This window comes from Stigmatopora argus, chromosome 24 (assembly GCF_051989625.1).
Source record: "Stigmatopora argus isolate UIUO_Sarg chromosome 24, RoL_Sarg_1.0, whole genome shotgun sequence".
Taxonomy (NCBI): domain Eukaryota; kingdom Metazoa; phylum Chordata; class Actinopteri; order Syngnathiformes; family Syngnathidae; genus Stigmatopora; species Stigmatopora argus.
Window position 1 is genome coordinate 3222376 of NC_135410.1, and position 13377 is coordinate 3235752.

Here is a 13377-nt window from a genome sequence, read left to right on the forward strand (position 1 = left end):
AACGTTCGTTCAAACAGTGTTTAATGATTAAATACAAATACTAGTATTTGTTAGTTTAATGATTAAATACAAATACTAGTATTTGTATTTAATCATTAAACGCTGTTTTCAGCTGGATTTGACCGAATTTGAGAGCATTTTGAGCCGTTTGGCGAATGGACGTATATGGACGTTTTTTGCCTCCAACGCGAACATCATCGCGACATTTTACCGAGGAATTCACTTCCCTGGGCTCGGTTCTAATGTCCAAAGAACTCCAGTATTTGTATTTAATCATTAAACGCTGTTTTCAGCTGGATTTGACCGAATTTGAGAGCATTTTGAGCCGTTTGGCGTATGGACGTATATAGACGTTTTTTTGCCTCCATCGCGATATCATCGCGACATTTTACCGAGGAATTCTCTTCCCTGGGCTCGGTTCTAATGTCCAAAGAGCTCCAGTATTTGTATTTAATCATTAAATGCTGTTTTAGGATGGATTTGACCCGATTGCTGTCATTTTACGGCTCGGTTCTGCTACATCTGCCCGCCCAAGAGTGCTTATTCCCCGACTGCCATGCCCCCCCAAGAGTGCGTATTCCTGGGGTGCCATTGATGGTAGACTAACATTGATTTTTACTATAATTTGGACAACACCGGCGGCGGGCCGGATTAAAAATCCTAACGGGCCGTATATGGCCCGTGGGCCGAGGTTGAAAAACTTGTACACACACGATCACACGATCCGGGGGCGGGGCGAGCGCGCGAATCCCGTTTCGGCGAAACCTCCGTTCGGCCGAATGAACGTTCGGCGGAACGTCCATTCGGCGACCTGCCCGTCTGTCAAACGTCCGTCGGCAAAACGTCTTTAGGCGAATCATCTGAGTACCGATGATGTCGCTCACACTGGTACTCAGTGCGCTCAGGGAGGTTGTCTTTCTGCTCAGACCAACGAAAAATTAGAGGGAACATTGGTGACGTATCTCGAACGTATCTCCAGTGCGAAAAGAACCTTTTTCATTTTTATCATCAAATATCTTGTGCATCCATTACATTGAATATGGTTGGTGAAAAGCGAAAGGCTTCTAGTGAGGATGGTAATGCAAGGAAGAGGCAAGCCATTTCATTTGAAACAAAAGTGTCAATAATAAAGAAGCTTGATGCGGGCGAGAAAATGGTGAGCGTTGCACGGGCATACTATTTTAGCAATAGACTGCGGCACCCTCATTGCAGGAAGGAGCGCTTCCGCAGATCCTTCCTCCCATCAGCTGTCAGGCTCTTTAACAAAAAAATGGCTTTGTGTTAAGACCTACCGTATGCATGCATGTACATTTATGTGTATGTATGTATGCATATATGTCCTAAGCAACACGCTTATTTGATTATATATTTATTCATGTATTTATTTCTTGACCTACTTATTACCTATCTATTACCTATCTATTTATGTCTAAAATGCCTTTCCTATTCCTGCATCCTCACCCTCTTGCCACTGGAACAACGAAATTTCCCGAATACGGGATGAATAAAGTTATCCAATCCAATCCAATCCAATCCAATACTATTTCAATCATTCGACCGTCAGTACCATTTATAAACAGAGAGATCGTATAATGGCACACGTGAAAAGTGCAGTGCCGATGCAATCGACGATTATTAGCAAAAGAGGGAAAATCATAGAAGAGGTGGAGAAACTTCTCACCTTTTGGCTCGAGTATCAACAGCAGCGGCGTATTCTCTGAGCCTTATGCTCATTCAGGAGAAGGCCAAATCTCTCCTTGAGGATGTCAAGGCTAAGGCTGGGGAAAGCGCTGCCGAAGAAACGTTTTCTGCCAGCAACGGGTGGTTTTCCCGTTTCAAAAAGAGGGCTAATCTCCACCATGCGTCCGTGTCCGGAGAGGCAGCATCCGCGGACAAAGAGGCTGCCGAGCGATTCCCCCAAGTGTTAAAGGAGATCATTGAGGAGGGTGGCTATTCGGCTAAGCAGATCTTCAATGTCGACGAAACGGGTCTTTTTTGGAAGAAAATGCCAGAGAAGACCTACATTAGCCGTGAGGAGAAGACTATGCCCGGATATAAAACGGCTAAAGATCGCCTAACCTTAATGCTTGGGGCGAATGCTGAAGGGAGCTACAAGCTGAAGCCGCTGCTAGTTTACCGGGCAGCTAACCCTCGAGCCCTGAAGAACATGACGAAAAGCTCTCTCCCCGTTATCTGGATGTCAAACAAGAAGGCATGGCCGACACTCGCTGTATTTGAGGACTGGTTCTTCCACCATTTCATCCCAGCAGTGAAGTTGTATTGCCAGGAAGATGGAATTCCATTTAAGATCCTGCTGGTGCTGGACAATGCCCCTGGCCACCCCCTGCACTTGGATGATTTTCATCCTGATGTTAAAGTTGTGTACCTGCCGCCAAATACAACTTCACTTCTGCAGCCGATGGACCAGGGCGTTATCGCCAATTTCAAGAAATATTACACCCGACGGACGTACAGGATGGCCTTGAAAGCAGTGGATTCTGACCCTGAGATGACCTTATGGAGCTACTGGAAGTCCTATAACATCCTTAACTGCATAAAAAACATTGATGCATCATGGCGTGAGGTTACCGAGGTCAACCTCAACGCCGTGTGGAGGCCTCTATGCCCTCAACTCGTCAACGACTCCCGTGGCTTTGATCAGGAGGGCATCAATAAAGAAATTCTTAGCACTTTTGTCGGCCTAAGTGACAAACTCGAGCTTGACCTGCAGGAGGAGGATTTCGAGGAATTGCTTGAGTCCCATGAGAAGGAATTGAGTAACAAAGACCTCATGGAGTTGGAGGCTCAGCAACGTGCCGAGGAGGAGGAGGAGGAGGAGGAGGAGGAGGAAGAAACGCCTGTCCCCATGAGGAAATTCGAGACGAAACTCTTGGCCGAGGGGTTTTCGCTCATAGATCAAGCCATCGCACTCTTCGAGCGGCAAGACCCAAACATTGAACGTTGCATAAAGGTGGCAAATCAAATTAATGATGCCATACAGTGCTACCGCATCATTTATGATGAAAAAAAGAAGAAAACTGTGCAATCGTCGTTAGATCGCTTCTTTCGGCCAGTTTCTAATACATAAATCTCTCTCTCTCTATACAGTACTGTACATATTCTCTCCAATTTATTAAATGTTTTTTTCAGTACGAACCAATGTGTATTACTTATACAAGCCTTAAACATACAAATGCACTTATAAAAACCTTCAATATACTTATATAGGCCTTAAACATACAAATGCACTTATAAAAACCTTCAATATACTTATATAGGCCTTAAACATAAATTATAATACAAAATATAGCACTGAATCAACTTACAAACAAATTCAACTTATGAACAATCGCTCGGAACCTAACTCGTTCGTAAGTAGGGGAGTGTCTGTATGCAGTTGTTAATGAATGGTTGAAAAAGCTCACGAATGACTATGAAAACTTGGATCACTATGCAAACAAAGTACAGTACCTACAAGCCATTGCGCATAATTTGTAAGTTTTACTGTTTTAATAAAAACTCCCATCTGTGAATTCCCTTTGTACATAATTTGTAGGTTTGTATTTATAATTTTTGTACATAATTTGTAAGTTTTACCGTTTTAATAAAAACACCATCTGTGAATTTGCTTTTGTAAGTTTTACTGTTTTAATAAAAACACCATCTGTGAATTTCCTTTTGTAAGTTTTACTGTTTTAATAAAAACACCATCTGTGAATTTGCTTTGTCTTCTTTTTAATAAATTTTTTTATAAAATAATTTTACTTATCACCTTTTATTTTAATGTCAAAGTTCCGGGACTTTTATTTGTTTGATAAAAATGACCATATAAAGTATTTCAACACCTTGCTGTATTGCAAGTTGCTGTATTGCATTCTCAGTTAGAAATAGAGAGAATGAAGGTTCATCGGACGTCTACCGCCGTCAATGACAGCCGATGTGTTAAATGACTGCACTTATTGATAATTTTGATATTTCAACACCTTGCTGTATTGCAAGTTCTCTCAGTTAGAAATTGAGAGAATGAAGGTTCATCGGACGTCTACCGCCGTCAATGACAGCCGATGTGTTAAATGAGTGCTCTTATTGATAATTTTGATATTTCAACACCTTGCTGTATTGCAAGTTCTCTCAGTTAGAAATTGAGAGAATGAAGGTTCATCGGACGTCTACCGCCGTCAATGGCAGCCGATGTGTTAAATGAGTGCTCTTATTGATAATTTTGAGATTTCAACACCTTGCTGTATTTGCAAGTTGCTGTATTGCAAGTTCTTCCAGTTAGAAATTGAGAGAATGAAGGTTCATCTGACGTCTACCGCCGTCAATGGCAGCCGATGTGTTAAATGAGTGCTCTTATTGATAATTTTGATATTTCAGCACCTTGCTGTATTGCAAGTTCTCTCAGTTTGATAAAAAGAGACCATATAAAGTATTTCAACATGACCATATAAAGTATTTCAACACCTCGCTGTACTCTTTCTGTCTCTCTCATGATTATAATTTTGAGAGCGAGCGAATCCGGCGACGAATTGTCCGTTCGACGAAATGTCCGGCGGCGAATTCGTCGACCAAACGTCCGTTCGACGAACTGTGTGTCGACCAAACGTCCGTTCAGCCAAAGGTCTGGGGACCAAGTGTCCGTCGACGAAACGTCCGGGTACCACTACAACCACATGGAACAAAGATGAAACCAGTAGCGTTCTACTCAAAATGACTGGAACCCGGGTGCAGCTCCTCTACCCCCGTGTGTACGAGCGGTGTGCGCAGCAGCATTAGCCGTACAGATGACAGGTGAACTTGTACTGTTCCATCCACTCACACTCCAAGTCTCCCATGAAGTGGATCTACTGATAACACAAACACAATCACCAGCAAGACACCAGGCCATAACAGCCACATTGTTATCGCAACCCCATCTCGCCATTAAGCGATGCAATACCTTGAACCCAGCAACGTTAATACCAACTGAAGAAGACGGAGATCCACACCAATGTGATGAAAGAACCAACGAAGGCTGCAAACCAAGACCAGATCTCAAAGACACTCCCATTCCAGACGGGACTTATGTATATGTAGATGGATCAGCATCCAAATCAGAACAAGGGAAAAATCAAGTAGGATTTGCAGTCGTTACAGACGGTACCCGGTCGTTTCATCGAAAGACGTTTGGTCGACGGACGTTTGGTCGACGGACGTTTGGTCGACGGACGTTTGGTCGACGGACGTTTGGTCGACGGACGTTTGGTCGACGGACGTTTGGTCGACGGACGTTTGGTCGACGGACGTTTGGTCGACGGACGTTTGGTCGACGGACGTTTGGTCGACGGACGTTTGGTCGACGGACGTTTGGTCGACGGACGTTTGGTCGACGGACGTTTGGTCGACGGACGTTTGGTCGACGGACGTTTGGTCGACGGACGTTTGGTCGACGGACGTTTGGTCGACGGACGTTTGGTCGACGGACGTTTGGTCGACGGACGTTTGGTCGACGGACGTTTGGTCGACGGACGTTTGGTCGACGGACGTTTGGTCGACGGACGTTTGGTCGACGGACGTTTGGTCGACGGACGTTTGGTCGACGGACGTTTGGTCGACGGACGTTTGGTCGACGGACGTTTGGTCGACGGACGTTTGGTCGACGGCCGTTTGGTCGACGGACGTTTGGTCGAACGGACATTTTGTCGAACGGACGTTTCGTCGATGGATTCGCCGCCAGACATTTCTTCGAACGGACATTTCGTCGAACGGACGTTTCGTCGAACGGACGTTTCGTCGAACGGACGTTTCGTCGAACGGACGTTTCGTCGAACGGACGTTTCGTCGAACGGACGTTTCGTCGAACGGACGTTTCGTCGAACGGACGTTTCGTCGAACGGACGTTTCGGCGAACGGACGTTTCGGCGAACGGACGTTTCGGCGAACGGACGTTTCGGCGAACGGACGTTTCGGCGAACGGACGTTTCGTCGAACGGACGTTTCGTCGAACGGATGTTTCGTCGAACGGACGTTTCGTCGTCGCCGGGTTCGCTCGCTCTCAAAATTATAATCATGAGAGAGAGACAGACAGAGAGTTTACTGTTGAAAGCGATCAACCAGGTAATCTCTGGCTCTCAAAATTATAATCATGAGAGAGAGAGAGAGACAGACGGAGAGTTTACTGTTGAAAGCGATCAACCGTTTTCTAATTGTCCGGGGGCGTCCGCCCCAGCCCATGAAGGAACGAGGGAGTGGCCGGTGCGGCGGGTGTCCGCGCCGGCCTAAGACGAGGCGAGGAAGTGGTCGGTCCGTATATTTAGCGTATATTTAGTGTATAATTAGCATATCTCTCATCTGCCATTGAAAGTAACTAAACTGCAGCTTTCAACCTTTTCCGGGGAGAACATTCCCTTGATGGGAAAAGTGACTGCTAAGGCAAAATATGGAAACAAGAGTGGTGACCGTACAGCATTTGGACACGCAATGTAATTTATCAAACCTGGGGATTGAAATATAAGAAAAAGTCACAATTGAAGGTGAAAATTTATTTTCAAATTTACATTCAACATTAAGAACATATTATTATTCAACAAAAGATAGCAGTCTTTAATTGAGAGTGATGAGCGGTATTGCAGGGCAAAGGGAAATGAATGAGGTCATTTTTACTATAATTTGGACAACGACGGCGGCGGGCCGGATTAAAAAGCCTAATATATGGCCCGCAGGTCGAGGTTGAAAAACATGTACACACACGATCCGGGGCAAGCGGGCGAATCCCGCGACTGTGAAACGTCCGTTCGGCCAACCGTCCGGTCGGCGAAACGTCCGTTCGGCCAAATGTCCGGTCGGCAAAACGTCCGTTTGGCGAATCGTCCGAGTACCTGGAAAATGGGGATGAGAAACCGATCGCATTTGTGACGCGTACATTGACAGAGGCAGAAAGTAAATATAGTCAGAGAGAGAAAGAGGCTTTGGCCATAATTTTTGGGGTGACCAAATTTCATAAATATTTATATGGCCGCAAGTTCAGTCTAATAAATGACCACAAGCCCCGTCTTGCCATTTTGGGACCCAAGTCTGAAATCCCGACTTTAGCTGCCCTGAGAATGCAGCGCTGGGCGCTGAGACTGATGGCTTATGACTACAGTATAGAGTACAGAACGTCGGCAGAAAATGCCAACGCAGACGCATTATCTAGACTGCCGGGGAAGGAAAAGAATAATACAGCGGAGGAAAACTGCATCTTCTATTTCTCAGTAGTGGATGAGCCTCCCGTGCAGGCTACAGAGATCGCACAGAGCACTCTCAAGGACCCAGTCCTATGCAAAGTACTGGAACTAACTCGGCCTGGATGGCCAAATCATAACAAGGACGAGAGACTGAAACCATACTTTTCCAAGAAAAATGAACTGTCTGTGGAACAAGGTTGCATATTGTGGGGAATTCGAGTTATCATTCCACCAGCACACCGAGAGCGACTACTGCATGATCTTCACCAAGGCCACCCTGGAGGATGCAGGATGAAGGCCTTGGCCAGGAGCTACTTGTGGTGGCCGCAGCTGGACAGTGAAATAGAACATAAAGTACAACAATGTGAGGCATGTCAGAGTGTGAGGAAACTACCAGCAGCAGCACCTCTACACTTCTGGCAGTGGCCGACTAGAGTTTGGCAGCGAATACATATTGACTTTGCAGAGAAAGATCACCACCACTTTTTAGTATTAGTGGACAGTCATTCAAAATGGCTTGAGGTCATCGCCATGGCAACAACCACAGCAGCCAAAATGATTGAGGTGTTGCGGAACATCTTTTCTTCCTACGGTCTTCCTGAGGAGATTGTTTCTGACAACGGTCCTCAATTCACTTCGCAGGAATACAAAACATTCCTGCTGAGCAACGGAATAAAACAGACTTACCAGCTTACCATCCCGCTTCCAATGGAGCTGCAGAGCGAGCAGTTCAGACAGTGAAAGCATCACTGCTGAAACAAGTGCTTGAGGAAAAGAAACAAAATTTAACAATAACAATGCAGCACAGGCTAGCTGACTCCCTGATGTCATACAGGAGTACATCACACAGTGTTACAGGATGTGCATCAGCTGAACTGTTTCTCAAACGTCAAATCAGGACCAGGTTCAGCTTACTGAAACCAGATCTCGCTCGAGTGGTGGAAGCAAAACAACAAAAGCAGAAAGACTATCATGATGAAACCGCCTCCAAGCTGAGACATCTGTCTGAGGGTGACTCAGTCTTGATCCGGAATTTCCGTGGAGGAAAGGAGAGGTGGACAAAAGGAACAGTGCAAAAGAGACTCAGACCAGTCACCTACCTGATGTGGAGTGGAGTGAGCCGACGCTCAGTCCACATTGACCATCTGCTGTACAACCAACCGTCCAGACCAGAGACATTGGAGTTCCCGGATGAGCAGCGGGATGTCACAAACAACTACCCTGTGATTGTTCACGCAGATGTGGGGGGAAAAGCACACCTGGAGCAGTAGGTGGTAGCCCGTACTCACCTGAAGAGACACCATTGAAACATATGCAGACTAAAGAGACACATGTAACACCTTCACCAAGCTCAGTGGCCTGTGACAAGACAGTTACACCTGCCAACCGAGCAGTCAGTTCCCCAGATGTGCTTGGGCGCAGGTACCCAGTGAGAGAAAGAGCACCTCCTAAGCAACTGAATTTGTGATCGGTCAGTTGTGAGGAACGTTGTTCCTAAAATAAAAGAGTTCCTGTTCAAACAAAAATGTGAAAAAGAGTTCCTGAGATTGAAATATCAAAGACTGAAATATTGGGTCTAATGGTTGTGTTAGCAGTAATAATTTAGTTACAATTTGAGAAGTAAAGTTATAAAATTTAATGAGGCAAAGATAATTTTTTAAGTTGAGTGTTAATTCTTAAAAGTAACTTCATAGTTAAAGGGGGGAGTGTAGTATATTGATACTATAACTGTTTATTTGCCTCAGGTTATACAAGTGTGTTTAACCACCGCCACCTAGTGGCCATTGGGTAATACAGTGTGACCCGGATGTTGACATGTTTTGAGGTAGTCTGAGTGTTGAAATAAAGAAGCACGCACGTGTGCAAGTTGGCTCCGTTGTCTGGTGCTGTTATGGATATATTAACAGTTATATAAAAGTGCAAAGCTATCACAAAACTCTCTGTCTCTCTGTCTCTCTCTGTCTCTCTGTCTCTCTCTCTCTTTCTCTCTCTCTCATGATTATAATTTTGAGAGCGAGCAAACCTGGCGACGACGAAACGTCATTTCGACGAAATGTCTGCCGGCGAATATGTCGACTAAACATCCGTTCGACGAAACGTCAGTTCGACGAAACGTCCGTTCGACGAAACGTCCGTTCAACGAAACGTCCGTTCAACGAACTCTCCGTCGACCAAACGTCCGTCGACCAAACATCTTTCGACGAAAAGTCCGCTCTCGGTTACAGACAACAAAGTCCTATGTGCAGAACAACTGCCATCCAATCTCTCAGCTCAAGCTGCAGAAATTACAGCTTTAACAACGGCATGCACATTGTTTAAATATCAAAAGGTCACCATCTATACAGACAGCCAATATGCACACTCCACTCTACATGTATTTGCTGGACAATGGAATAGAAGAGGGATGAAAACATCCACAGGCAAATAGGTAGAACAAGCTGAACTGCTGAAACAATTACTTGATGCAGCACTAATTCCCAGCCACATAGCTGTATGCAAATGTGAAGCACATACTAAAGGCAACGACAAAATCAGTAGAGGAAATGCCAGAGCAGATGCAGCAGCTAATTAAGCAGCACAAACACTCACTGCACAGTATACACAACAACAAAAAAACGAGTCAATCCCAAAAACAGTCTTAATTGATATGCAAAACATTGCACCACAAAAAGAAAAAGATGCATGGATACATGAAGGCACAGAACAGTCTGCAGTTGGCCTGTACACAGTTAAAGGCCTACCGTGCTCACCAAAGAATTTATTCCAAATGGTAGCAATATTGAGCCATGGAAAGTCTCATGTCTCAACAGGGGGATGATGGATATGGTACAGCGTGTGTTCCATGTGCCAACAGGTCTAAATACCTACTTTTAAAAAAATTGTAGGAACTGTGTAGTCGCATACCTATTTGCACTGGGTGAAGTTATCTGTGTAGAGACACTGAACTATCGTATGGGACTGTTCATTAAACAAACTGTCAAGGTCCTACAAGGTATAGCAGATGAATTAAAAGCCCTTAGGGAAATGGAGTTGCAAGACTGGATGGCCCTGGATCTGATAAGAGCCAAGGATGGAGGTGTGTATGCCATAGTCGAAGAACACTGCTTCACCTTAATCCCAGATGAAACCGGCGACGAAGGTAACATTACTCGTGTCATATCTGAAATGAAAGCCCTAGCCAAAACCATGTCCCAGGATCACTCAGCCATAGGTACATCACTGTGCTCGTGGTTTACAACCGGACCATGGTTCACCATTCTGATTAAATTTGCAACCCCCGTTCTTGTGATTTTGCTACTATTCTGCATTTTTACTGTGTATAATCCCCTCTGTGAAAGCTATGATCCAAAACACAATCCAGCACACGCTAGTATCTTACAGTAACATACAGTACCACTGCATGGCAAACCATGCTGGAGATTCTCGCACTCCTTTGAAGTGTGACGAATCCCAGGATGCCGAGTCCTCTCCTTGTCGTGACTTAAACTTGTGTTCGCTCATTAAGAGGGACGCAGAGGATTTTTTCCCCCGAGTGCCTCAGGTTTTTGCCTCTGCCCTGACAAGTGACTTTGTTGTTTTCCATACCTTGTGAAGAGTAACTGATGATGATATTTGTATTCTAAAACCTGGAGAGGACGGATACAAATTCATGGGATTAATGAAAATTATTTTAGTTACTACAGGGGGAAATGTGAAATGTAATCTCTTTAGAATAAAGCCAACCTACCATGCTTCTTTTGTAACTAAATGGAATTTTCCACTACACCTCCTATGTGTTAAGGCGTTCGTGTTTTAACAAAACCTGCAGAGTAGTAGGGGGAGGGCGGAGACCACGTGAAGAGCGCAGGAAGATTGAACTATCTGTTCCTCTCTCTCTGTGCTCCCCTTCTGCAGAAGTGGTTAAAAAACTTCATTCCATCTGTCTTAGTGTGCTAACTTGTGTTCGACTTTATTGAATGTTCAGTGCGGACCTGACAACTAACACAAAAAACATGGAAAAAATGCAACTCGTCGCCCAGTGTTCATAGAGTCCTTGCGAGAGGGAGATGCTGCGAGACAAAATTTCTCTCTCTCTCTCTCTATATATATATATAATATATATATTATATATATAATATATATATATATATAAATATATATATACCGTATTTTCACGACTATAAGGCGCACTTAAAAGTCTTAAATTTTCTCCAAAATAGACAGGGCACCTTATAATCCAGTGCGCTTTATATATGGACCAATACTAAAATTGTTATCACAATAAAATAAAAGATAGGGTTCACCATCCTCTACAGGTCTCGCAACTACGGTAAGCAGCCTGCGACTTCATTTCCCCCCGTGCGCGATTCATGCTGGGATATGTAGTTCTTTTGTCAATGAACCCAGTATGACGGCGAGCACCCTAATTTGGTGCTCGCCGTCATTCCGGCTGGATTGACAAAAGAACTCCAGCCACTAGACTGGTGTAAACAGCATTCAAAGCCGGACTGCGAACTATATACATAATAATAATCGGACATAGGCTTTGTCATCATCATTGACTTGACAAGAGCCCAATTGTCATCATACCCAGCTGCGTATAACAAAATTAGTAGTGCTTCTCCATAAGGTGCGCTTTCCCGGCAAAAGGCCCAAATAAGTGACAATTTCAGACTCGTTGGCATTCTGCCGTGATGGATACATCGCATCATCCCCCCAGCGGATCACTTACCTCTCACTGTCTCCTCACTTAGCTTCAGTCAGCCAGTAGGAGGCAGGTCACCATCATAAGCGCCGTTCAAAGCGGCTGCTAGTTGCAGTGGCTCCCTAAACCCTCACTCGTATTCTGTGTTTTTAGGGCTTTTTAGAGCTTTTTTATCCTTTATTTTTACGTTTTATTGTCTCTTAAGAATTTACTTGTTACTTTGCTTTATATATTATATTCCAAACTTTAATATTTTAAAACTTTACTTTCAAGACTCTACTCCAAGACTCAAGTTGTGCGAGAGGCAGTCTTTGAGCTATTAGTTTAGTTTATCTTTGCAAATTCTGGACATTATATTTTGACCCACTCAGCCATGCCTCCGCTGTTTTACACAAAGGATCAGCTGTTAGCGCTACGCAACACCTGGATTCCCCTGGACCTGGACCTCCCCGCGGAGATAAAGAGGAAGAGAAGAGGATGCAGAGCTGGACAAAAATGTCAGGAGAGAAAGCGACGCTTTAGACCCAGGATTCCATCTATTATTATGGGGAACGTAAGATCTCTCCCCAATAAGATGGAAGAGCTAACGGCGCTTACCAAACAACATCGACAATATAAGAAAATCTGCATTATGTGCTTCACGGAGACCTGGCTGAATGAACTAATTCCGGACTCTCTCGTCTCCTTGGATTGTTTTCAGCTGGTGATGTCAGGAGTGGCCTGTTTTGTCCCTCCTGACGTGCCATCAGGGAAGCAGCTGCAGTCAATCTGCTGATTGCTTCCTGGTTTTATTATTTAAGGAGCAATGAGTCAGAGGACCATTGCTGGATCGTCTCTTTTGTTTGTGCGTGCACGTAGCATGCTGCCTTTTTCTTTCCAGGCCATTGTGAATTTGTAGACCCTTGTTTATTCATTAAGGAATGTAGTTTGAAGTGAACTGGCTCGAGTTAACTCACGTCTCCCGCGCATGGGTCCCCTAAGATATTCCCGATCGCGCCGCGATGATGCAGCGACGCAGCGAGATCGTAACAGGTGAGGGCGGACAGAGATGCTGAGGAGAGCGGTAGGAAGAAAGGGGGGGACTAGCTGTTTTTATTAATAGTAGATGGTGCAGCCCCGGGCATATTACTGTGAAGGAGAAACTCTGCACTCGAGATATTGAGCTAGTAGCTGTTAGCATCAGGCCGTTTTACATACCCCGGGAGTTCTCGCACGTTATCGTAATAACTGCGTATATACGTCCCTCGGCCGATGCGGCAGTCGCCCGCGAGCTGCTTCACGCCACTGTGTCCCGGCTGCAAACGTCACACCCCCAGTCTCTCCTTCTTATCTCTGGTGATTTTAACCATGCTCCCTTGGCTTCTACTCTCCCCACCTTCACTCAGTATGTGAAGTGCCACACCAGGGAACAAAAAAACTCTGGACCTGCTGTATGCCAACACAAAGGAGGCATACAGCTCAGTCCCCCTCCCCACACTGGGCCGCTCA